The 25,011-nt window shown below is 42.4% G+C and overlaps 1 long non-coding RNA gene across 1 annotated transcript; it reads left to right on the forward strand.

Moving 5' to 3' along the window:
* The first annotated feature begins 1,090 nt into the window (after positions 1-1,090).
* LOC102551020 (uncharacterized) lies at positions 1,091-23,225 on the forward strand. Its single transcript, XR_015647064.1, has 5 exons — positions 1,091-1,287; positions 1,628-1,768; positions 8,521-8,600; positions 8,902-8,933; positions 20,434-23,225. It is a non-coding gene; the product is annotated as an uncharacterized LOC102551020 (long non-coding RNA).
* Positions 23,226-25,011: the final 1,786 nt, after the last annotated feature.

Genomic DNA, 25,011 nt, shown 5'->3' on the forward strand with positions numbered 1-25,011 from the left:
TTGTGGATAAGGCCTCGCTACAGCAGCCCTGTAGGCAAAGGTCTTCTCCATTGCTCCCCGTGGCAAATCCTGGTGAAAAGACGCAATCCATGGTTCTAAGGCATTTATTGTCATGTCAAAAGGTGGATGTGTAAAACAACCCCCCCTTCTCAGGGTGGGCCTGAGATTAAATACCTTTTGCAAGGAGGGATGTCTGGGAAGGGAATCTTATTGGCAATGTCCTCCAGACCTCTTTGTACCTCATTAGCATGGAGATCTCAGTCTTGAGCCTACATGACCAAAGGTCACATCTCTTTTCCTATTGTCTTGGTCTGATGAGGATGCCTCATCTGTACATGGAAGGGCTTGGGGCAGTCCCCTTACATGGTTGATGGCCACAGATCAATGGGGGGCCTGTGGCTACATGATGGGTTCTGTTGCCTGGGAGCAGGCGAGGCCCCTACCATCCCTTCAGGGTCTCCGGGACTTCAAAGCCTTTTAGCTCAGCTGAGGACCAGCTACCTTTCATGTTCCATCGACCCCCACAGAGAAACATAAAAATGATGGGGGTTTTCTATATGAAACTAGCCACTTTGTGAGTGAGGATTAGAGCTTACTACAAAAACTGGATTAAACAAATATACCAGCCATTACTTCTCTCTTCCTCCAAGGACAGACAGACAGCTTTATTATACAGGTTAGAACTTTCTTTAGAGTTTTTCTTCAAATTTCCTACTTGACCATCTCCTTCTAGTGCAGTCAAGTCTCAAGCCCTGCCTAAGTCCTTGTGGAAAACTTTAGGGACATCTTGGGTCAGTACCAAATGGGTCCAAATGTAAAGTATGTACCATATTGGTCAGGGATCTCTCTAGGAACAGAACCAATAGGGTATATACTACGTGTTCTAGTATGCACAGTTAGAAGGGGTTTGTGGAATTGACTTTTATTATCTGGATAGTGAGTATCTACAAGCTATAGAGCTGTGGAAACCATCAGCTTCTCAGTCCAAGAGGCTAAAATTCTCAGGAATTTACAGGGAATGAAGAGGGCCCCAGTGAGGCCTCAGGCTTGGAAGGCATGTGGACAATAGTTGGGGCTGTTCCACTTCCAGATGCTGAAGAATCTGAGCTCTGATGTGCAGGGGGAAGTACAACTGCAAAGCATGCATTGCTCAAGACAGCATGTCTATCATCGTTCCTGTCACCGTGAGAAGATGTCCGATGGAAGCAACCTCAGGAGGAAGAGCTATTTTGGCTCACGGTTTTGGAGGATATGAAGTCCATCACAGTTGAGAAGACACGGAGGATGGTAAGCAGACTAGGAAATAGGAAGCTAGCCTAGAAAAAAACGGTATGACCTTGGTAAGGTAGTCTTCAAAAGCCTGGTGTCAATGGTCTATGTTCTTCACTGAATCTCATGTTCCAAATGTTTCATAACCATTAGGACAGCATTATTATGGGAGATCAAGTGTTCAGGTGTGCAGCCTGAGGGAGATATTGCAAATTCAGATAACGCCAGGTGGGTTGCACTTGGGTGCAGAGCAAACGCCTGTTTTCTGCTTTTTTCTTTCACTGGGCACTGAGCTCGTTGGGTGGTACCATCCTAGGGTGGCTCCCACTCTCTTAGTCTCATGCTTTGCTCTTCTCAGAAAACATTCTTGGACCCATCCAGAAGTGAGCTTAACCCATTTCTAGGCAACTCTCACCCCACTCAAGCTGACAGTCGGCATGGATCACCCTCAAAGGACTGATCTATTCTCCTCAGCTAGACGGGAAGATCATAGACCAAGGTGAGAAGTGAGAATTTCTGGGATTATATTAGAACAGTCAGGGTTGGGGATTTAGCTCAGTGGTAGAGCGCTTGCCTAGCAAGCGCAAGGCCCTGGGTTCGGTCCCCAGCTCCGAAAAAAAAAAAAAAAGAACAGTCATTGGCTTCCGCTACTAGAGTCTGCAAAAGCAGGTAGCTCCAGGGCATTGTCTTTTGGGATGAGTCTCACCCAGCAGTTGTCAGGCCTTGCATCTCATTTTATCCCCATGACAACTAACAAGTTTGCTGTCACAATTATACCAAAGAGAAAAATACTTTATATTGGTATGGGGTTGAGCTGTGATATGAACAAAGGGCATATTGTAGGAAGCCAGCTGACTCACCACCCTGCACTCTGGGCAATGCACTTGTTGGTTGGTTGGTAAATGGTGTGATGGATGGTGAGAAAAACCATAGCTTCCATTTAAAGTTTTATGACATCACATTTTATAGTGGAGATTAGACCCCCTATTTGTTCATATTTATACATAGCAAGAACTTAATTGATTTTTATTAATGCAAAAATGACCCCAGATAAAAGTTCATTCTCTGCTCATGTAACCTGTATTGAAATAGGATATTAACAGAAACCTCATAACCCAACCCCAGCCATTAACACTCCCAAGTTTTGAACAAGGAAGCTCCTAATTCTTTAGCTGAAATTTCTTTGCTCCACTAAGTTCAATCCATGTTGGGACTATTAAAATGTCCTCTCAGCACTTGGTCTGAAATCACCCCCTTTTACAAATTTTCTCATTACATAGATCTATAGCCCTTTAGAAGTGAATTGCTTTTGATGATGGTGGTGGGATGTCTGTGATCTTAATAACATTATATAAAGTGTCCTGATGAATCAATGTTTGAGGACTATCCAGCTCTAAGCTAGATTAAAAGTAAATAAAAATGGACCTGGAGCATAACTCCTGCCTTCATTAAAAAAAAATAAAACTCTTTCCAAAAGCCCTTCTGAAACAGAGATCATAGAAGCAAAGAAATAGGTATGCCTGAACCCAGGAATGTGGAAGGTTTAAGAGAGGTACTTAATATTCATCTGGTACCCATTGCAATAACATCAATCTTACCATATTCTCCTGGTATTAACGTGGATGTTCTGCATTTAATATATACTTCCAGTGGAATTTCATTGTAATTGAGCACTAAATGATGTCTACTTATGGTAAAGTGGTTCCAGAGTTTTCTGTAATAAATAGGTTTTAGTAGGATAGAGGATCCAAAATTCATCACCGAGTCTATACTGGACTCTTTAAGCTCTAATTGTCATTGATGGTCTTTACTGTATTATTTCCAGACAGTTCATAATTACTCCAGCTGAACAAATGATGATTTGTGAATAGAGTAAGACGTTGACTGGATTACGTAGAGCCATTGATTTTTTTTTAAAAAAAAGCTCTGGCTTCACAAAATCCAGCTGGTCTCTTCCGTACTGATGTGCTCTGCATCCAGAGTTTCTGCCAGCCATTGATTAAAGGTGTGCGTGTTTCAGTTGCATGTGTATTTCCCACATCCAGACTTTCTTCCTTGCCATCATCCCGGACAATCTCACAAAGCATTTCCATGGGCGAGGTGTTATAATCTAGTGAGAATTTAAAGTTTATGAGTGGGTGTGCATAGGTTCTATACAAAAGGTATCGTAAGATTTCGGTGCCTGAAGGAAGTGCTGGCACCAATCTCCCAAATGACCCCAAGGGATGACTCTCTCCTAAAATGATTTGACTCCTCCCTATACAGTCACTATTAATGGCAGCAGAATCGTGACAAGGTGACTTATGCAGTCACAGTGATTGCTAAAATGCATTCACGGAGGGCTTACTGTATTTTAAGCACCCTGCTAAGTGATATGTGGTTAGTATCCCAATGGAACCTCATGGCAACATCGTAGTTCCAAAGTTGGGAAATAGGAAATTAGGAATTTAATGAGCCCTGATAGCTAAACAGATCCCGAGTTGGGCTTGAATTCAGGCTGGCTTTTGTCAAAGTCTGTGCTTTGACACATAGTGCTAGATACCTAGTCTGTGATTAATAGGTACAGAATTCTCAGTAAGCAATTGAAGAAAACTGTGGTTTCCTGCATGGAAGAATTCCTGTCTTTCTTTGTCATAAATAGGATAAACACACGGCAAGTTGAAATTTCATTAAGAGAGCTTCACTGAGAGGTAACCCAAATTCAGAAAGACAAATGCTAAGGTTTCTCTTATTTGTGGATGTTAGCTTCGAACTTTCAGATGTGTGTTCTATTTGGAATAACCAAAGAGGTCAGCAAAAAGTAAGGGAGGGAGCTGAATTTCAAGCAATGAGAGAAAGAACAGAGTGGTATAAAGACCTAAAAAGCAATAGTGGAACGGGAAGGGTTAAATGGGGAAAGGGATGGGAAGACAGGGCAGAGAAGGGAATGGAGCTAGTAAGTAAAACTAGAGATGTAATGTACTGTTATAGAATCTTCCTAAAATATACAAATATACATACCTAATAAGAGTTTAATTATAATTGTCTTATAATGGTGCAACAATCCCCCTATGACACATTATAGGATAACAAATAAAAAAAAATTCAGTGCCAGGGACAGGAATGTGTCACCTCAGTTGGAGTTGTTGGCCAGAGATGTCCCATAGATTCTCAAACATTATAGGCCCTCACTATTGCTCCTGGTGGCCATCCAGACTTTTGTTGGTAATCCCTATCACTGAAGATACCAACCCTTGAGTCATAGAACATGAAGAGATCAAGCTGGTACTCAGTTGGAAGCTTCATCCCTGCTAGATAGCTTTTATAATGTTGGAGGTGCTATGCATGCTACCAGAGGATAAAATAAATCACTAGTCTTAGCTAATTGTCAACTCTATAATAAGCTATAATAACAATTGGCCTGGCAAGACACTGCTGCAATAGTGGATGAACGTCCTGGGCGTAACCAACCACTATTAGATTTAAGTCTTGCTCCGCAAATTGAAGCCCATAGCTGGCACCATTATTAGGGCCAAGAACATGTGGCTGAACTGGTCATAGGCCTTGGGGGAAAGTGTAGTCCTATTACTTTCCTAAATGGGCACAGTATTAAGCCGACTCTTAATGATTTATTGTTATACCTGCAGATTAATTCTTCTCTCAACCTTCATAAAAGTATTCTTTTTTGCAGTAGATGACAAATGACATAGGTATTTTTTTTGCCATAGATAACAATTAATCAACACCCAGTAAATGTATGGAGAGTGAGAGACTGTGGAGTGTTCACACTTAGTAAATGGGACATTTAGCTCCCACTTCCACTCCCATGGTTCTGGGATCACCTGGGATAAGGATTGGAAGGAACAGAAGAGTCAGAGGCAATGGATTACAAGGAAACAAGCGCTTTCCAGACACTGCAGAATAGTTGCTCATATGAACTTACGGTAGATATGACAGCATTCACAGAGACCTGTATGAGCTCAAGCCAGACAAGATCCAAGAATGGAGAGGGGAGGTGGGCTCAAAGGACTACTTCTAGCTAAGGGGTTCTTGGCAACTGATGACTGCCGGGAAAGGAAGTGTCAGCATTCTTAAATCTGTGACCCCTGGCATGCAAGCACATCGCCTGTGTTACAAGCATATTATATGACCGTGCACTTAAGAGTATATTGGTAGCAAAATGGTACTTGACGGGTTTTAAAATAAAAGAGGATATGCTGTTGGGCGAGTAGGGAAAGGAGTGTGTATCTGTGATGAGTTGGTGGAGGGGGCTGAATCTGATCATATTCCCATGACATTTGCAAAAGAACTAAGAAGAAATCAGGCAAAACAAAGACAGAATGTAATTCCCTTTAGCTCAAGTAAGGTGTGAACAGCTAATATCTAAGGAGAAACCAAGGAACAGAGACACATTAAATATGTGAAGTGAGTCACAGGGAATCAGACCAGGTGCTTACACTGCCTATGTACAGAGCAGTTTCCCCAGACATCAGTTAACACTCAAGTCACCCACAAAGCTAACAGAGCAGGGTTTGAACTCTTTGGTCCACACCCCTCTTGCCAAAGGTTTGCGCATTTCCACAGGAAGGGGTGCTCTAGAGTGGTCACTTGCCAGCCCATGGCCTTGGCCTGCCTCATCTGCAAACTCAATGGATTGAGATGGACTGAAGTCCATTTACATTTGCATGACAAGTCTTTCCTCAAAAGAAACAGGTTGCAGAATATTATATACACAATAGATGAAAACAATCTCTGGTTACAATAGGTTTTGACACTCAGACCTCTTAGCCCAGATTTCCTAAAACCTTGATCTAGGGCTCATCAGAAGACTAGAAAACCTATGGACCCTTAGGCTCCTGTGATCTCACACTCTCCATATGTCCTTGGTATAAATTTGTCTCTCTTTTGAATGGGTGATGAGGCTTTGAGGGGTAGAGCTTAAAGCTTCCATGGGAAATTTCAACTCATTGGGAGGATGCTGTCCAGGTAGACTGTGGACTCAGCTCCCATCTGTTCTCCCACCTCTATCATATCTCTTGAGTTCTGGCCACGAGGCAAGCAGCTTGTTCCACCACAGATTCCTTGCAGTTATGTGGTGCCATGACATAGGCCCCAAACGACGACTGTCAAGTATCCGTGAGCCAAATTTCCAAAACAGCGAGCCTGAATAAATCCTTCCTCCAGGGTTTATTGCAAGTCAATTCTGGCAGTTATTTGTAATAGTGGTTGAAGCATGCAAACACAGCACTGTTTCTGAATATGGAACCTACCCACAGCCATTGGTGACCAGAATTCCTTGAGCACAGCATTGAGTCATTGACCAGTTCCTTCTGCCATAGGCTTCAATGGATGGTTTACCTCTGTCAAAGTAGGATTAACCTTATTTTCTGTTCCCACTATTTCATTCCTCCTTCTAGTCCTTCCTTCCTTCCTTCTTTCCTTCCTTCCTTCCTTTCTTCCTTCCCTTTCCTTTCTTTTCTCCTTAAAGATTTATTATTCTTATTTTATGTTTTTTGAGTGTTTTGCCCGTGTGTATGTAAGTGGACTACCCTCACTTCTGTGGAGCCCAGAAGAGACACCTAGATCCCCTGAAACTGGAACAGCTGTAAGTTTCTATGTAGATGTTGGGGCCCAAACTGGTATCCTCTGTGAGATCATGTTTCTCTTAATTCTAAAGCATGGAACTATATGTTCAATATGATTTTTATGAGTCACTTCAAGTTTCTTTGTTTTGTTAAAATAGACTAAGAAATATTTAACTGATCAACCAATATAAAAATACCCTAAAAACTCCCCTGGGCTGGTAGTATAGCTCAGTATTAGAGCACTGACTAGAATGCTCAAGGCTCTGGGTTTGATCTCTGAGACACACACTCATACAACCCTCCCCACCCTCAATCAAAATGACAAAAGCAGAACCCCCAAATCTTTTCCAGTTCCAGCCAGCCAGATGCATCATCTGCTTGTACAAACTTTGCAGCACCCCCCCCCCCATCAGTTCCTCAGAGAAGGCACTCCAGCAGCTCCTGTCCTCCACACACTCCCATCATGCCTGCGTTCTTCCTTTATTGCCTTTCACACGGCATATGACTTTGAACTTCCATTTCATTCAGCTGTGAACTGAATTTTTTAGGCAATGAAACCAAAAACACTGGGTAAGGGTTGTATTAAAATGGAACCATGCTGCAGGGCTTGACCTTTACTCTACACAAACTTGCACACACACACTTAGTAGGTCTTCAGCTAGCAATAAATGAGCAGTTGCCAGAATCAAACCATTCTATAGAGATCTAGCAATAGGCAGCCATAGCCACTTATGTGTCCATGAGAGGGAAAAGCAATTCTTTATTGTTAGTGCCAACACCTTGGATAATATACTTTTTATCTCTTCTCATAATGATAATGTAGATAAATTTCATAAATCAAATCTCTGCAGTAAAAAGGTTAATAAGTTTATGCTGTGTAATTGAAAGCCATATTAGTGATTAAAAGGATTTTATATATCAGTTTTCTGGGTCACCAACTAATTATTTTCAATGGCCAGTAATAAAACACGGCACCATGCCTGGCTAGACATTGCAAGCCATCAGATGCTAAATCATGTAGAAAGGACTACCTTAGGTTGGCTGGGTTTTCTCTTGGGATGTGTAGCCGTTGAAATCTTTGCTGCGTGTTTTGTGTCAAGCTTCCAATGTGTTCTCAGGTTTCTTTTTACTCAAAGTAAGCAAGCTTACTTTGTCCTCCCAAGTGGATAAGGGCATAGTAGGCTCCTGGGAACCTCAGATAACTACAATCAGTCATATTTAATGCTTCATCAACAACAGGGACATAGCTTAACTGTGTAACATACTTGGCCATCCTCTCAAAGAAAGGAGTATTTGCAAAGGAAGGAGAAGTCTGTGGGCTGGAATGTATTGATGTTTATTAAAACGTCCTTAAAATGTTGCAGGAAAAGTAATGCTAGACATGAAATCACTAGAGGTCACTGAAATATTCAAGGTAAACCTAAAGGTTAATGATGGGAAAACCGAGGCTTAGAGTCTACTGAAGTCATGGCTAGAATGCAGCAAATTGATGCTCAAACTTGATTTTGCCTGACTTCTCACTCAAGCAAGCTATTGAGATGTATGTACTCTTGGTTTCATGCAGTGCCACATCAAGTTGTAACAGCAACAAAGACAAAGTGCTTATGATTGGGTTTGAACTTGTGTGACATTGAAGCTCTGTGTATACATGGCTACTGAATTGTATGAAAAACCATTTCTGTCGTAGGTCAGTGATGTGTCCTGGAACACTGTAAGACGGAGAGAACATACAGAAGACAGAGCTTCCTATTTGGAGGTGGAATGAAGGTAAACAGGATTAAGGTGAGGAGGGGGCGCTGGTGGGGGGCATCTGTTCTAATTTTTGCTATTATTCTTTAAGAGAGGTTTTGATGTATTATTTAGCCAAAGACCTGCCACCTCTACAGCCATGATAGAATTGTTTGCACAGTTGAAAACAAAGCAAAATATGAATTTTTGGGCTTAACATCTCAACCAAATCATTCAAGTGTCCTTTGTTTGACACATGAATGCCTAATTTTGCAGTGTGATAGAGAAAAGTTAATTTGGAAACCTTCTGCATAGTTGAATAATTCTTTTGTTTCTCTAGTTGTTTTTCAGGTTCTGGAATCATCTTGCAAGGTAGGTAATGTTTTGGGTCCTCTGTGTTCCTGCCCCCCACCTCCCTCCATCTCTGTCCTTGTCTCTCTGTCTCTCTGACTCTCTATCTCTCTGTTTCTCTGTCTCTGTCTCTCTGTCTCTGTCTCTATCTTCCAGTGAGAGAGAGTGAGAAAGAGAGAGAGAGAGAGAGAGAGTGTGTGTGTGTGTGTGTGTGTGTGTGTGTGTGAAGGCAGGGACAATTTGTAAAGCCAGTCCAACAGAGCTCTACCAAGGCTGTGAATGGAGGATGTATTAGATAGTTTGAATCACTAGATTATTTTTTTTTCAAAGGAAACTGGCTCATAGATGAAACAAAGAATGAAAATTGGAAGGTGGGGACCATTGTCTTTTTAAACTGGAGGGAGTTCTTGATGTCTTAGTCAGGGTTTCTATTCCTGTACAAAAGATTATCACCAAGAAGCAAATTGAGGAGGAAAGGGTTTATTCAGCTTACACTTCCACATTGCTGTTCATCACAGAAGGAAGTCAGGACAGGAACTCACACAGGACAGGAACTTGGAGGCAGGAGCTGATGCAGAAGCCATGGAGGGGTGCTGCTTATTGGCTTCCTTCCCCTGGTTTGCTCAGCTTGCTTTCTTATAAAACCTAGGACTACCAGCCCAGGAATGGCATCACTCACAATGAGCCCTCCCTCATCTATTACTAATTGAGAAAAAGCCTCACAGCTGCATCTCATGGAGGCATGACAGGATGAAGATGGCACAAAGATTGGACAATCCAGGTCCTCCCTGTGGGTATGGCAATTACATCTAGGTGCATGTGCACCTTGACATCTGAGGCTGAGGAGCACCAATCTATGGTGACTAAATGAACAGGTAGGGAAGTATGGAAGAAAAGATTTAAAAGGCCACAGACCAACACATATATTCCTGTTTGTATGAAAGCAGATGAACTTCAGACAGCTTGAGGCATGAGTGGCATTGTTTTTAATGAGAGATATGTCTTGAATAAAACCAAATTTATTCATCATCTTTCCTCCTGACATGCCTAGGCACCATAATCAGGCCTTGGTGACTTACATGGGAACTGTAGATGAAGGTTAAAAAGAAGAAGGGAACGGAGTGCTGGGCACTTGGGATTTTGTAGAAGAGTAGAGAAGCCAGTACTGCAATCTAGCACCCCAGCTTTCAGCGATGGATCGTGTTTGAAGGAAAAGCCATCTCTGGCAAGAACGTTGCTGACCCTGAGAGGGAGTAGGTATATAGGAAGGCAGAGACTTTTCCTGAGAAAGATGATGAAAATAGCGTTTGTCTTCTCTGTTCCTTTCTCGTTAAGGCTTATCAGAGCTTCCTACTAACTTTTTATATCTCCATCCTCTCTCCAATAAAAGCCATCACCTTGTTTCTCTTTTTTATTTATCTGATGAACACAACTCCTCTAGCAAGAGAATAGTACCACTGGATCTACCAATTATTGTAAGAGAGGAATGAGTTGATACTTGACTCCTCTCTCTGTGTATATGAGAGAGAGAGAGAGAGAGAGAGAGAGAGAGAGAGAGAGAGAGAGAGAGAGAGAGATTGATTTCATTTAAGGTTCAGAACTTCATAGACATTTATCCTCCACACTTCAACCAGTTTCTAAGTTAACTGCTACACACTGCACAAAGAAACTTCTCTGATGAGATCTAATCTATGGGTATGGAGATACACATTTATAGGACAATTGATACCATGGACATTAAATAAATGACAGTAGTAGGTTCCCCCTGGAGTCTGAGCTCCCAGCCATGGGTTATTGTCCAGATTTACAGTACCAGGCATAAATTTCTTCCTATGGAGTAGGCCCTAGATACAATCAGAAAGCCGTTGGTTGCCACTATAACAGTTGCACCACTGTTTGTGCAGGTGAATAACTTGAAGACACACACTGCCTGTGTTGATTTCCAAGACAAGACACAGGAGTAGGAGGTGACTAGCACATTGCTGAGATGAATCCCCAATATAAATGCATTACAGAAGTCAAATACAGTCCATACTGAGGGCACTGCTTCTAGGACCTCCTTGGTCATTGGAATCTGTAGATGTTTAAGCCTCATATATGAAGTCACAGTATTTACTTGACTTATGTGCATCTTCCTGCATACTCTAAGTCCTTGCTAGATGAAACATAGTATCTGATATGCTAGAATATCTATGTATTAAACTTATAGAATGACAGAGAAATGGCCCGCACTTATTCAGTACAATCCCAACAGTATGCCTGGGTGGTTTTCAATTTGTACTTGGTAAAATTGATGGGTGTAGAAGGACTAACTGCATCTTACCCTAATTCATACTTCAGTGGGGTTCTGAGGCAAACTCGCTTTGCTTTGCATGAGTCTGCACTTTACCACATCGTCCTTCTGTGCGTTTCTTCAGTGTCTGGTCTTTCTTTTTGGAAAACACAATGGTTCACTTGCTGTCCAGTTACTGACCCACACCCAGTGTCTCAAGGGTGCTTTCGGTGTCTTTTCCATTTTTCAGAGGCTTCTTGGTAGCTACTAATAGTACAAGTGCCGGGGCTTGGGGATTTAGCTCAGTGGTAGAGCGCTTGCCTAGGAAGCACAAGGCTCTGGGTTTGGTCCCCAGCTCCGAAAAAGAGAACCAAAAAAAAAAAAATAGTACAAGTGCCTTCAATGAATAACGATGACTTCAAATGACTGATAAAACAAACCTTCAAAATGAGCACTATTCCCGTTTCCTAGACAATTCAGATTTTAGTAGACACGTGTGGCTCAGACAAGCTCACGTGGTAATAAGAATTTCTAGTCAGGTTGGACTGTCAAGAGTCATTTTCAATCTATATTTACCATTTTATAAAAAGCATGCCCTCATTTTTTAATTGTGGATTTGTGTGCCTGTGCGTGCATGCACACGTGTGCATGCATGTTCTTGCCACATCATATGTGTGGAAGACAAAGAACAGCTCGCAGGAGTTGATTCTTTCTTTTTATCATCTTGGATCCCTGGAATTGAGCTTAGGTTTTCAGCCTTGGTAGCAAGACTTTTTACCCATTGAAAAATTTTGTTAGCCCTCTACTCACTTTTAATTCACCATAAATCAACCTCTTTTCTTTTTTTTTCTTATGGTGCAAGTAGGTTAGGTAGGTATGCTTATGCAGAGGACATCTGAGACCCAAGACATCGCCAACTTTTCTGTATAAGAGTCAGTGCTTGGGATGCTCCAAATCTCTGGGTGGCTACAAGGTCTAGGGTCCCTATGCTGAGGAAGGGAAAGACTTGCCTCAGTGTTGGGGGCCAGAAAGCCCATGCTGGCTATCGGCTCACATCAAACTCTTGAAAAGGAACTAAGTAATATGACCCCAAGAGTCAGAATCGACTGACTCTTCTCATCTGTGCCTGAAGACTTGAACCTCCCTACCTGACTCCATTTCCTAGAGGAAAAGGATGGCAAAAGTGAATGGAAGACCAATCAAATGAATGAATGGATAAGAAAATAAGTATTCTGATTTTATTGTCACTCTGTGGAATCTATAATAGAAAAATTTAAACCGTGCCCAATCCCCTGGGGCAGGTAGTTGCTTCTGATTTACTGAAACTCAGGTTTTCAGAAGATGAAAGCCGCCTAATTTTAAATTAGCTCTCTCTGCGCGTTGGAAGTCACCTGCACTACTGTTGAGGATGGTGGGGACTGAAAGAGCCCGCAGCATCTATTTAACAGGCAAATTTATTTGGTGTCTGGGCAGAATCCTTTGAGGGTTTATAATCTGAGAAATAGATTGTAAATCCTCTAAATTAGTGGGGCCATGCAACGTGTCCAAGATCAAACAGTCAATGAGTGACATTTGAGAAGTCTAGTCCAGTTTTCCCTCCAGACAGAAGATGGGCTCACTTCTGGCAGGCAAGTTGTCCTTGTAAGGAAACCCTCAGATTTCGGAAGTTACAGATAGAGCTATGAGGGATGAGTGGGGAGCCATCTACCAAGGCCATCCTGGTGGCCCAGGGAAAGCATTACACTTAGAGCTGTGTCTCACGATCTTCACATACCTAAAAATTATTTGGGCATTTTGTAAGAAGTGCCAGCCTTGGTGAACTCAGTCTGGGATGGAATCTAAGGATCTCGTGATTCATAAGAAGCATACATGTGGTGCATTTGCCTTATTGCTGTACGGACCAGTCTGTGACCTATCGGTGGCTTTACCAAGGACAAGGTTGATCTTGTACATAATCAGCCAATGTCCTAAAAGCCATCTTCATCACTGCTGGAAACATCTTAAGCCACAGTTACATGTACATCATGATTACTGCTACTCTTTTTTGAGTACCTGAATCTAGGCCCCCAACTCCTTCAGAGAGGTTCAGAGTGAAAAGACAGTTTATCATAAGGCGTAGACAAACTCCATAACCCCAGTGGGGAATGAAACAAGTCCTCCTTTGTTTCTCGTTTAGCTGCTCATTCAACTGTTGTTCATCAAGATTGCCCTCCAGTGGTGGCCCTGACATCAACCTCTACACAGCCTAGCAGTGCATTTTTCTCATGGCCTACTGCATCTATAAACCCTAGACACTCTCTGGCCTAGATTCAGTCTGGATCCAAGTTTGACTCAGTGCCACACAGGAGTGTAGAGAGGCAGGGTTCTGGCTGGGGTCAAGGGGCTGTTGGGACTGAAGACTCATGAGTTGGGAGAGACATGACGGACATGCCTACTCCATCAATTATTTGTACTCTGTTGCATGTCTGACGTGTGAGGTGATAGTGGTTCAAAGGTGTTCTGCCTAACTAAGCTGCTGAGTGGTTGAATGGACTCACGGCCTCATCTCTCCATGCTGTGGTCCAGGTTCTTCCTACTATGTTGTACCTCATGATTTCTCGGGCCCATTGGAACCTGCCTCCTCTCTTTCCCACTCTCTTTAAGACAGCACTTCTGTGTTAATGTTCCCTCAGGAAAACTACAGTTGAAGAGGTGGTGGATGTACCTTTCTGGGGTTCTTTCCAGCTAAGCCCCCATCTAAATTCATCCCATGACTTTGGTTGAATAGTCAATGTAGAAGGAGGCACAGCATTAAGATTAATAATTTCCTGAAGCTCAGACTTGGGCTGGGCCAGACAAACAGAGAACTAAGTGCTGGTTCCTGATGACTTTCAAGCATCCAGGGTGCCCCTCCCAGGGGTCATGATCTACTTTGTTCTACAGTCCCCCCTGGGGGGGGACTATGACTCTGTACAGCCTATTTGGGGCTCCGCCCTCTTTCTGTGAACTGTGAACCCGGGGGATTTTGTTATTCATTAATATCACAGATCGAGCATATCTGGCACTTCTGGATCCCCTATGGTCCCCTTGCCTGTGTCCCCATTATATGCTCTACTTTGATGGTCCAGCTATGATGCCTCTGTACCCTATAAGCCTTCCCCACCATTACAGTTGCCTTTAAATGACAGAATGGGCCAGCTGGGTAGAAAGCAAAAGAGGACATGGTCACCCTTTTTGAGTGAGCTGCCCTCGCTCATTTTCAGTCCTGGTTACGATGAACAAATACGTTGACTGGACATGGTCTGTCTAAGGTTCCATGTCTACAGTCTGATGAATCTGGCCACGGAGTCCAGTGCGAATTCTATCACCACAGTGATATCATTTATGGAAAAGATACACATGAAATCCGAAAACCTTTATTCTGGGTTTTAGCTACCTATCCACAGTACAACTAACCGGGTCTATCTTTTAACTTCCCTGAATTCTGTTTTAAATTCTCCTTTCTTGCTATGGGGATAATTAGGTAACATATGGTAATACAGTGATTAAAAAAATATGAAACATTACTCCAGAGGCAGTTTCTCCTGTGTCACAATGATTGGAAAGATGAAACTGGTTTAGACAAACATTTAAGGGAAAAGACGATGGGAGAAGGAAAAGGTTGCCACTCTTCAATAACTCTGCCACACTCAGGCAAGTAGAATCTCAGTTAGCAATGGCCCCAGTTTGCTTGATGATCATTTTCCTCAGTGTAAATTCTGATGCCGCCAGCAAAGCATGGCTCTCTTTGTTAATTGCAACTTCAGTGGCCTCCCTGGGGGTCCCTCCTCTCCTGCACCCTTGTAAAAAAGTGTGCATGCCTGTGGCTGTCTCTACAACCTTTGAAAGAGCTGTATGAAAGGCCCCTTTTGACATTTCCCTCTCCCCCTTTCTCCTTTCTAAGTTTCATTGAACATTAAAAGTTTTTACGAGGATGGAAGTGACATCTTGCCACTTGAAGTTAAGGTGTGATTCAAATTACAGGATGGCAGAGTCCATTTCTAAAGTGCTATTTAACAAGTTTCACAGATCTCTTCTTTTATAGGACATTTCTACTGGTGCAGAGACGCAGAAAAAGTGACAGATTTTTTTTAGAAGTTTCTGTAACTGTCCTTCTGCCCCAATTCTGCTTGTGGCATAACCTGGGCTACTCACTATTTTCTTCCATCCCTCTCTCTTTGTGCACGGATGAACCTCATGTTTCTTACCCCAAAGTGAAGTCAGAGTTACCTTCATTAGTACCTTCTTACACACGGCAGGCAATGGAGGCTGGTGGGTACCAGGAGGGTCCTGCCTCAATGAGTCGGGATGTTGGTGCCTGTCTGTTCATGGGATTGCTAGTATCATTTTATGTTGAGCAGAATCCAAGCATTTTACTCTATATTAAATGAAAAGAATCCAGGTAGCAATTGAAACACAGACCGGCATGATCAACTCTTGTCTATTAAAGCTGTAGGTGTTTTCTCACAAAGAACTAACAAACAAAACCACAACCAGATTGCTTCCTTATTAGCTGAAAGGGTAGGCAATATTATTGTCTCAGAAATTAAACAACAAAAGCAACCACTCCCACCAACGTAAGCTGCTGAGGTGACTGATAGCTGTAGGCTCCCAAGTGAGAGCTTGGGAGATATCTCTCTTTTTCTCTTCGGAAACATCGCCCTTTTCCCTTGGGTTTAACTAGCTTGTTCTTCTGGTCAATAATTCAAAAGTTTTTTTTTTATTTTAAACAGGAAGGCTGATTTATTTTGTTTGATTTTATTATTATTATTTGTCAAATTAGCCAGATAATCACCTAATTGATGCTTTTCACTTCACAAGCTGAACCAAGTTGGATGCAGGACAGATCGAAACTGTATCTCTCCCCTGCCAATTAAGAGAGGAAGTCCTTTCCCACTTATTGTAGAAATGACTATGCTCTGTAAATGGTGATCCAGAGAGGAGGGTGAAGGACAAGACTGGTGAGAAAATTTTTGTGGGTCTTTTTTCCATTCAGCAGACTATCATCTCCATAGAGGCTAGGCAGTCCCTTCGGTTTGACTAGTATCAAAATACCTTCAAGAATTAATAATACACCCCCCAAGCCTACTCATATTTCCAACTGAGGCAAAGCACAAGGGAGACAAATTACATTTTAAACTCACAAGACAAACCCCTTCTCTCCCCTTAAAGTCAAGCAAATCTGAGTTGACTTCTCCCATAAATTCAAGACTAGAAAGTCATAAATTGAACAGATGAAGGACATAGCCTCTTCTCAAGTGATGTTTCCTTGCCTTAATGGATTTAGCTGTGGCAGGGAGTCAGAGAAAAGCTGTCCTAACGAAATCTTTGACTGATTATGCATTTTTCCCTATTCATACAAGAAAGATTCATCATTCCAATTTGTCAAGCTGGCGGAGTTCCAATTAATTACACCCGGCCAAGCTCGTCTCACGTTCTGCCCGTGTCAGACCTAATCTAGTGCCTCATTTGCTGGCCGCCCGATGAAGAGGTATCAGAGGTGGTGTTCCTCGAGGTACTTACTGTGATGGATGCCCCATAGTGTGGCTGGTGGCAGAGGCAGAGCCCGGGATGCGCCTTTCCGTCGAGCCCAGCACTCCTGGCTCCTGTACTAATTGAGGGCTCATCTGTGTGGTGGATGTTGTGGCAGACTCTATCCTTCATGGCTGGGCTGAAGGCTCTTGTGTCATGCAGACTGTTTAAATATCTACATGGGTCCTATGTTGCTGTCAGGTTTGTCCTTGCAAAGTGGAAGGAAGAAGGCGACTTGTCTTCGAGTTGAGACTCGGAGCCTTTTAGAGGCTCCTGTGTGACAACGGGAGGAAAAGGCAGACACAGATAGCTGCCACAAGGCTTTGCAGGCATATGCACAGATCTTCTTCAGTATGGGTAGGGAGTGCAGTGCTGTTTTTTGGTTATAGCAACTTTGTTTTCATGAGTTTAGCTTGCCAGGCAATGACTTGCGAATGAACACCATTTATTGTGAGGCTTTGCTGTGATGCACAGGTATGCTAATGTTCGATTGAGTGACTAGGGCCAAAGCCTATATGGCCACTCTCTGTCTTTTAGACCGACTGCCACCCCAGTTTGGATGAGAAAACTTATAATTTGGAGAATTTAAGTGGCATACTCAAAGTTGCTTAACTAGTAGATCGTGGACATGAGGTATGTCTAATCGATTATAAGATTTGAGCCCTTCTAGGACCTCAGGTTATGGACCTAGTTACTTACAGGTTACCTCTGTCCTTCGATTATTCAACTCCATCAGTCCTCACCTTTCTTTCCCTTCCATGAATATGCTTAACCTGCAAACCACAGCCAGAGGCTGCAGGAAGCTGCTTGTAAATCAAGCTTGTGGATTGAGGTTGCAGAGGACTGTCGTGGTGTCTGCTACAGCTGTATGTTCTCTAGGTCATGGACTAGCAGGCCTCAGGGAATACTAGGGATAATGCTTGGGCATCGTCCAAGATCTACTCAATGGCTTCCTTCTTTCTGTTTCTCTATTAACCTTCCTCCCATATCTGCCACCTCTCCCTGAAGGCATGGAGTTTGCATTCCCAAGTGGCCATAGATGGTGGTAGATGGATCTCAGAAAGTGTTGCTGGCTAGTCAGCTCTGCACAGGACAAACTTCAACCCATGGGGAAATGGAGACAGCAGAGAGTCAGTGGACAGAGACCCCCTTAAGCTTTGTACTCATGGGCTTCACTTTGGAGTCTCCCCTCCTTGTTTTCCGTGCTCATAAGTGAGCTCATCTGCCTAGCATCAGGCTGAGAGTTCAGGCTTCTAGTCCATTAGTGACCAGCCAGCCACAGCTGCCTTATATCGCTTTAGAGCTTAGTCTCATTTTCGTTTTGAAAAACCTCCTTTCTTTCGAGAGGAAGTACTGCTATCTTAACCTTTCTATAGGGATACTAAAAGAAAACCCATCGTCTCACTACGATAGCCTCTTCGATAGTAAAGGCTCAAAAGGGTGATCTTGTTTTGGAAAGAATTGAATTACCCTAAAGAACAATAGATATGTATTTCTTTATTTCTGAGTCTCCTGTCGCCCAAGTTGACCTTCAACTCTATAGGCAGGGAATAACCTTGAACTCCTGCCTCCACCTCCCAAGCGCTGGGATTGTGGGCAAACATCACCTTGCTCAGCAGAGAGATCAGTTTCCAATGTAAATGAGACTTCAAATGCATTAATATTCAGCATTTACATCCCTTCCAGGCCCTTAAATATACTGTGTCTTACAGTTATCAGAAACATATGCTGCTTTCAACAGCATTTTATAGACAACTTGTTCAACAGAAGGTGCTGGCATCCCAATATGTTTTGCTTAGTTTTGGTGTTTGCCATTGTGAGGGAAGAGCAAACCCAGTGCAGCGGTGGGTGTCGTCTTTCTGAATGTAAACGAAGACGTCGCCACATGTGTCTCCTGAACCAAGAAAAAAAAAGACAACTATTTTTTTTTCTTGCTTTAAATTAACTTTATGAGGTTTCTATTGTGGGGTGGGGGTGGGGGGCTCTCTACCGGGATAGAGCAGATGAATTAAACCCAGATCTTGTTTCTAAGAAACTTTCAGTATAATAAAAGACTTTTGTCGACAAGGCGGATTTCTCAGTAAGAGTCAGTGATAATCTCATGTAGCTGTGTCTGTGGAACCTTGTTAACTGTTAGCAGTTAGATGCTTGTCATTCCAATCCCCCCCACACCTAGCTTCCTTCTTCCTTCTGCTATGGACCAGTCCCTAAAGCAACAGTGCTTCTTAAGGCTGGGGAATCCCACTCTGTCGATTGTCTGATATGAATTCCTAGACCTGGGCCTCACTAGCTGTTAAACATTTGGGATGCTGTTCCTGAATGAAACGATGCTATGCCTGCTTGTGTAATCTGTACCTCTGAAGCTTAATTTCATATGTCAACTCGGCTGAGCTAAGGGATGTCCAGATAGCTTGTAAAACATTTCTGTGTGTGTCTTTGTAGGCATTTGTGGGAGAAGTTAGCTTTTTAATGGGTAAACTACAACAATCCATTGACAGCTTTAATGAGAGAAGCTCTGTTTGAGCTAGACTGTCCATTTCTCTTGCTTGAAAGACTCAGGTACTCTGGTCCTTGGGCCTTGGGATATCAACAGAGACTTACACTGTCAGACTTCTTATTCAGACTTGAGCCATGCTACCGTCTTTCTTGAGTCTCTAGCTTATCAATAACAGATTGTGAGAAGTCTCTGCTTCCACAATTATATGAGCCAATACCCCCTGTTAAGGACTTTCATGTATCCATCTTTCTATTATTCATTCCTTTCTTCTTGAGAACCATGACTAATAGAGCACTCTTCTCAATACAATATCCACCCAAGACTGCTGAGCTGTTTCCTGAAGGAAGAAGAAATTAGTTCTTCGATTCTTCAGCTTTTGTTTTTATGCTTTGATATTCTGTTATTAGCTGCTCAGTCATTTACAATTATGATGTCATCCTAATGAATGGATTAACTCAGCATTATAAATTGTCCTTCCTTGTTTATTTTTTGTGTAGAAGTATGCTCACATGTATGTGTGTTTGTGTGTAAGTGTTTGTGTGTGTCACACAGTTGAGAGGACAGTCTTGTGTGTCGCTCATCAAGTGCTGTCCATCTTTGTTTGCCCTATCCCCCTTTTCCTTGAGACAAGCTTTCTCATTGACCTGGAGCTGGCCACATAGGCTAGGTGTGCTGGTTAGCAAACTCCAGGGATCTACCTGTGTCTGCCTCAGCACTGGGATTACAAATGTATGTTACTAAACTTGCTGTTGTTTAACATGAGTGTAGGAGATTGAAGCCAGGTACTTGAGCTTGCACTGTAAGTGCTTCATTGACTGAGCCAGCCACCTGCTTTTTGTTATCTTGAAATTGATGTAATCCACTGCTGGTAAAGCCATATCTAGTTTTCTGGGGGCTGAGTTTCTATGGTATGTCCTTTTCAGTTCTTCTATTTTAAACCTATATGTATCTTTATATTAACATTTAAATATATGTTTTTCTTTTTGATGATAGAACATAGGATGGTCTTAGCTTTTTAGGCATTATTATTATTATTATTATTATTATTATTATTATTATTATTTAATCAATATCTACATTTTAAGAGGGGCTGTCCGTATCCTTATGCTTAATGTACTATTTAATGTGATTGGATTAATTTTGCTGTTTTTTCACTTGTATATCAGTTTTTCAACACTCTTTCTCTTTTCTTACCTTCTTAGATTATCAGACCCATTTTAAGAATTTTAGCTGTACGTGTCATTTTGAATACACAGAGGTTCTACCCGATGTGGCTCCAGTCTTCTCTTTGCTCCCCAGTTCTTCAAATAGACTTAAGATGTGGATTTAACAAAATGAAAAATGAGGTCTTGAGAGGTGGCTCTGGGGTTAGAAGCACTTGCTGCTCCTGCAGAGAGACTTGGGTTCTGTTCCCAGCATACACAGGAGGCTCACTCCTGTCTGTAACTGCGATCTGCAGGATTTAATGCCCTCTTCTGGCCACTGTGGGTACTGCATACACTTGCACAAACGTGCAATGAATAACATCTCAAAAAAGTTAAAACTGCGAAAAATGAATGAACGTACATCTCGGACAACAAGTCACGTGTAGGAGAGTCAAACTGTCTGCCACAGTAATTGGAGGAAGACCATAACAATAGGGGTCTCTGTGCTGACTTACATAGAATTTAACATAATTTAAGCCTACTTTGGGTCTGGAAGATTTCTTGTAAAATCATAGATGTCTGGATTGTTTAAAATTCAGTACATCTAAGTCCCTGAATTACGTTAGCCTGTTGGGTTTGGCACAGTCATCCAGAGGCACGGAGTACCTGCCTTCACAGGCCAAGAGCCTGCTGTTCGATTCGAGACTTTCCATTTGTTCAGTCATCATTGTGTTCTGGGTCTCAAAGTGTAAAAGGATAAATTAGACTTCTTTACACAGAGCCTCTTTCTGAGCTGTATCTTTGGAGGAAGCAGAATGTGAATTGATGTAATTCACACATTTGCAATTCCTATCAGGTAAGAGGGTTGGAACACCTTGAGCTGGTGCCTCTAAGGCCAAGAGAAGTCACCTCTGAAGAATGAGACCATGGGAGAGTCTGCTGTAGTGAGAAGGAATCTTTTCAATTCTCAGATGCAGATTGAAGACTCAGGAAGTGGGCCAGGGAAGCTTAGACAAAGTGGATGCAGATTTCAACCCCCAAGTCATAGGAGAGGCTGAAGCTAGGTTTCTTGTTTGAAAGAATGGTTCAAGAGCAGTCTTTTCAGACTGGAAGGATTCTAGGCATCTTGATAAAGACACGAGTGAGATTCAAGCTCACTGCAGTCCCAGTGCTCAGAACCCACCGAGCAATGTTTCTGTTGTTTTTGTCCTCCTGGACTCAGTCTGCTGTGAGTTTTACTTTGAATTTGGATGACTTCAGATATGAATGTATGGCTGATGGCTGGACTCTGTCAAGGTCTAGCTCCGTGGTGCTGAAAGGAAATTTGAGATATAATTAAAACACACAATAAAGAGTGGTTTTCTTCTTCTTATTAATCAAGAACACAGAAGAGATGTGTCCTCTACCAACAAGATGCAGTTACTAGTAGGGTTAGAATTCACATCCTGCGGCAGATGAGGGTCAACTCACATTCTGGGCTTTGCCAGAAGAATCTGAAAAGAAACCGCATCCCCTGCTGGGTGGCACACGGTCATGTATCAGTGCGGACAGAGAGATGAACCCCTTGGCTCACCTATTTTGGAGTTTATAAGAGAAAAAAAGCCCTCCCCGTGTTAGGAAATTAGAAAAGACAAGAGGACTGGGATCTGTGCCCTAAATCCATCCTTTTAGATTAATATTTACTAATAGATATTAAAACATGGTAGACAAATGAAAGCCCTGTAGACTATACAGCTGGAAGGACACACTTTCTTCTGACAGCAAGGCAGTCAACAGATGTCTGGGGATTCAAGGAAATTTGGATGAAATTACCTCTCTATTAAGGTGCCTTTTCTTTTGTAACTCATAAGTTAGAAGAGAGGGGCAAAGGGAAGCCATGATCTCCTGGGTCGCTTTTTCAAACTTTTTTCTTTTTAACTTAGAAAGAGGAGACAAGTCCAAGTCACCGTGATGGTACAAGACAAACACAGCTCAACCGGGGCAGGCTTAAAGGATGTGGACACTAAGTGCTATCCATCAGCAGTTAGAAACGTTGAGGACATAGAGACGGAGAAGTGAAATTGCTGGCTTCATGTCTGGTGCTCAGTGTCTGGTGAGGAACATCTTTACCAGTGGATTCTGTCCCTCGCTGAAACGCCTCCCAGTATCTCATTAGGTGTTGTTTTAAGTTGGGGCTGACCACAGGAAAAATTCAGAGATTTGGAAGGTGGACATAGAGGCATTCGCCCCTTTAAAGGGTTACAGGCTCTTACCATGTGGGCCAGGCTGACCTCAAACTCATGCTGATCATTCTGCCTTAGCCTCTCAACTTCTGGGATTATAGGCACGAGTCACAGTGCCTAGCTACAGCAGCCGGTTCTATGTCCCTAAGATTGGGCCAGGGAAAGGCCAGACATACCTGTCATTCTCCTGTGTGTTGCTCTGTGGCCGGGGTTGCCAGCCTTTCCTGTCACACTGTGCTTTAAATGATGTGAGAGAAAAGTGTAGGGCTGAGGTTTGCATTTGGAGGCCGCCATTTATACCTCCTTCCCAGCTTCCTGCCCAGGTGAGTGCAAAGGCAATGGCTTTGCCTATGCCCTCCCTCCCTTCCCCAAGTCTATATCTTAACACAACATCCTATTTATAGAGTTCCTGCATCTTGCTTCTAACATGGACTGATATTCTGACTCTATAACTGGATGGCTATATGACGATAGATGCTGGATGGACAACTGGGAATATTACAACTATTATTGTTTGGGGAGCTTCTGTGTTCTTGCAAGTGCTTGCTCTCATTTTGGTTTTGGGCTCCAGGAAAAGCAAATAGTAGTGGAGGCTGCTGAAATTAAAATGATGCCGAAGAAATGAAATATGGCTGCTTATCTTTTCTTTCCTGAAATTGCCTTGATGTGCATCCGTGTGAGTCAATGCAGTCACCACCTGTCTCTTATGCGAACCCTTGAAAAGTGAAGATGGGGTCATCCTGCTCTTTCCCCTCTGTTTTTATGCGTTAATGGGGTAAATATTTTCTTATCCAGAAAAACAAGGTTTACTTTTACAGTTTTGTTGAAAATTAGCTGCTAATCCTAGATTGGAAATTCATGAGTATAAAGCTCAAAATTATTTTAATTTTTAATTGATAAGTAAAATTGCATATTTTATTGTATACAACTGATGTTTAAACACCACACACACACACACACACACACACACACACACACACACACACACACACACACGGTATAGTAATTCACCTGAGCTTACTAAAATTATCTATTATCCTATAAGCAATTTTAAATGAGAGAACTTTAATTCCAATATTTATTTGAATTATGTATATGCACCTCTCTGTATGGGTGTATACACATGCCTCTGTGCTCTGAGGCCGGAGAGGGTGTCAGATCCCTCAGAGCTCGTGCTGTGGATAGAGGCTGGCTACCCAGCTTGCTAAATGCATGCTGGGGGTTGAACTCCAGCTCTCGCGATTGTACAAGAGCTTGCGCCCTGGCTGAGTCATTTCTCTAACTCCGATAGGTACTTTTCAGGGACTGTGGGAATTTAAATCTTTGTCCTTAACTTTACTTGCCAGGCTTTAAGACAGACTTCTTTCATTCGTTCCTCCCGCTTAATTGAAACTGTGTATAATTTAACCCAGCTCTCCTAAACTTCAGTGTACTTAGTCATTCTGTTTCACGAGTCTAGTCCTTTTAGATCCAGCACCTAAGTGAAATCATGCGGTATTTGTCTTTCCGTCTCTGACTTACTTCACTCAGGATAAATTCCTCTAGTCTTTGTCATGCTGTCAAAAATAGTAAGCCTGCACATGAGCTGGAATGGGAATAGCAGTCATTCCCAAGTGGATGGGGAAATCCCCAGGAGGCCTTAACTCTACACAAAGGACTACAGGCAACTGAGGGATGCTGAGAGTGGGAGAAGTAGTCTTGCCAGGGGTGAGCGCACCAGTTGGTTATCCAATACCGAAGGGTCAGCCCTGAAAACAGATGTACAAGTAACATTATACAGTCTGAGCAGGTTGTATTTAGAAATATATTTGTGTTTACATATGCACATGTGAATGTAATAGTACATTTAAAAGGCCATGAATTTGACAGAGATGGAGGAGGCATATACAGGAGGGTTTGGAGAGAAAAACGGGAAGGGGGAAATGTCGTAATTAAAATACAACGAAAACAATAAAAGAAAAACATTATCAAGATTTCCTCCTTTTAAAAAATGGGTGCCGTCGATTATGTTTACCTCGCACACTTTTGATAACCACGTATTTATTGATGCACATAAGTTGATTTCTTATCTTGGTTATCGTGACTATGACTGACGTAAACACAGGGGTACAATATGGGTTTTTTTTGGACAATTGTGAATAAGACAACAATGAACATGGAGGTGCAGGTATCTTGCTGATTTCTCTTCCATCAGATATTTACCCATCAGTGAGGTATCTAGATAGCATGATTCATGCCATTTTAAACTTTTTCGAGACACATGTATAGGGGTTGTAGCATGATTGTAGCAGTTGATGTTCTTGCAAACATTGGGCACAGGTGCTGCCTTCTCCCCATCCTCACGGAGAGCTGCTGTCTTTTGGTTTTGGATCGCAGACGTTTGGATAGACACGAGGCAGCATCTGGGATGGTC

The sequence above is a fragment of the Rattus norvegicus genome, chromosome 1, assembly GCF_021556685.1.
Source record: "Rattus norvegicus strain SHRSP/BbbUtx chromosome 1, alternate assembly SHRSP_T2T, whole genome shotgun sequence".
Classification (NCBI taxonomy): Eukaryota; Metazoa; Chordata; class Mammalia; order Rodentia; family Muridae; genus Rattus; species Rattus norvegicus.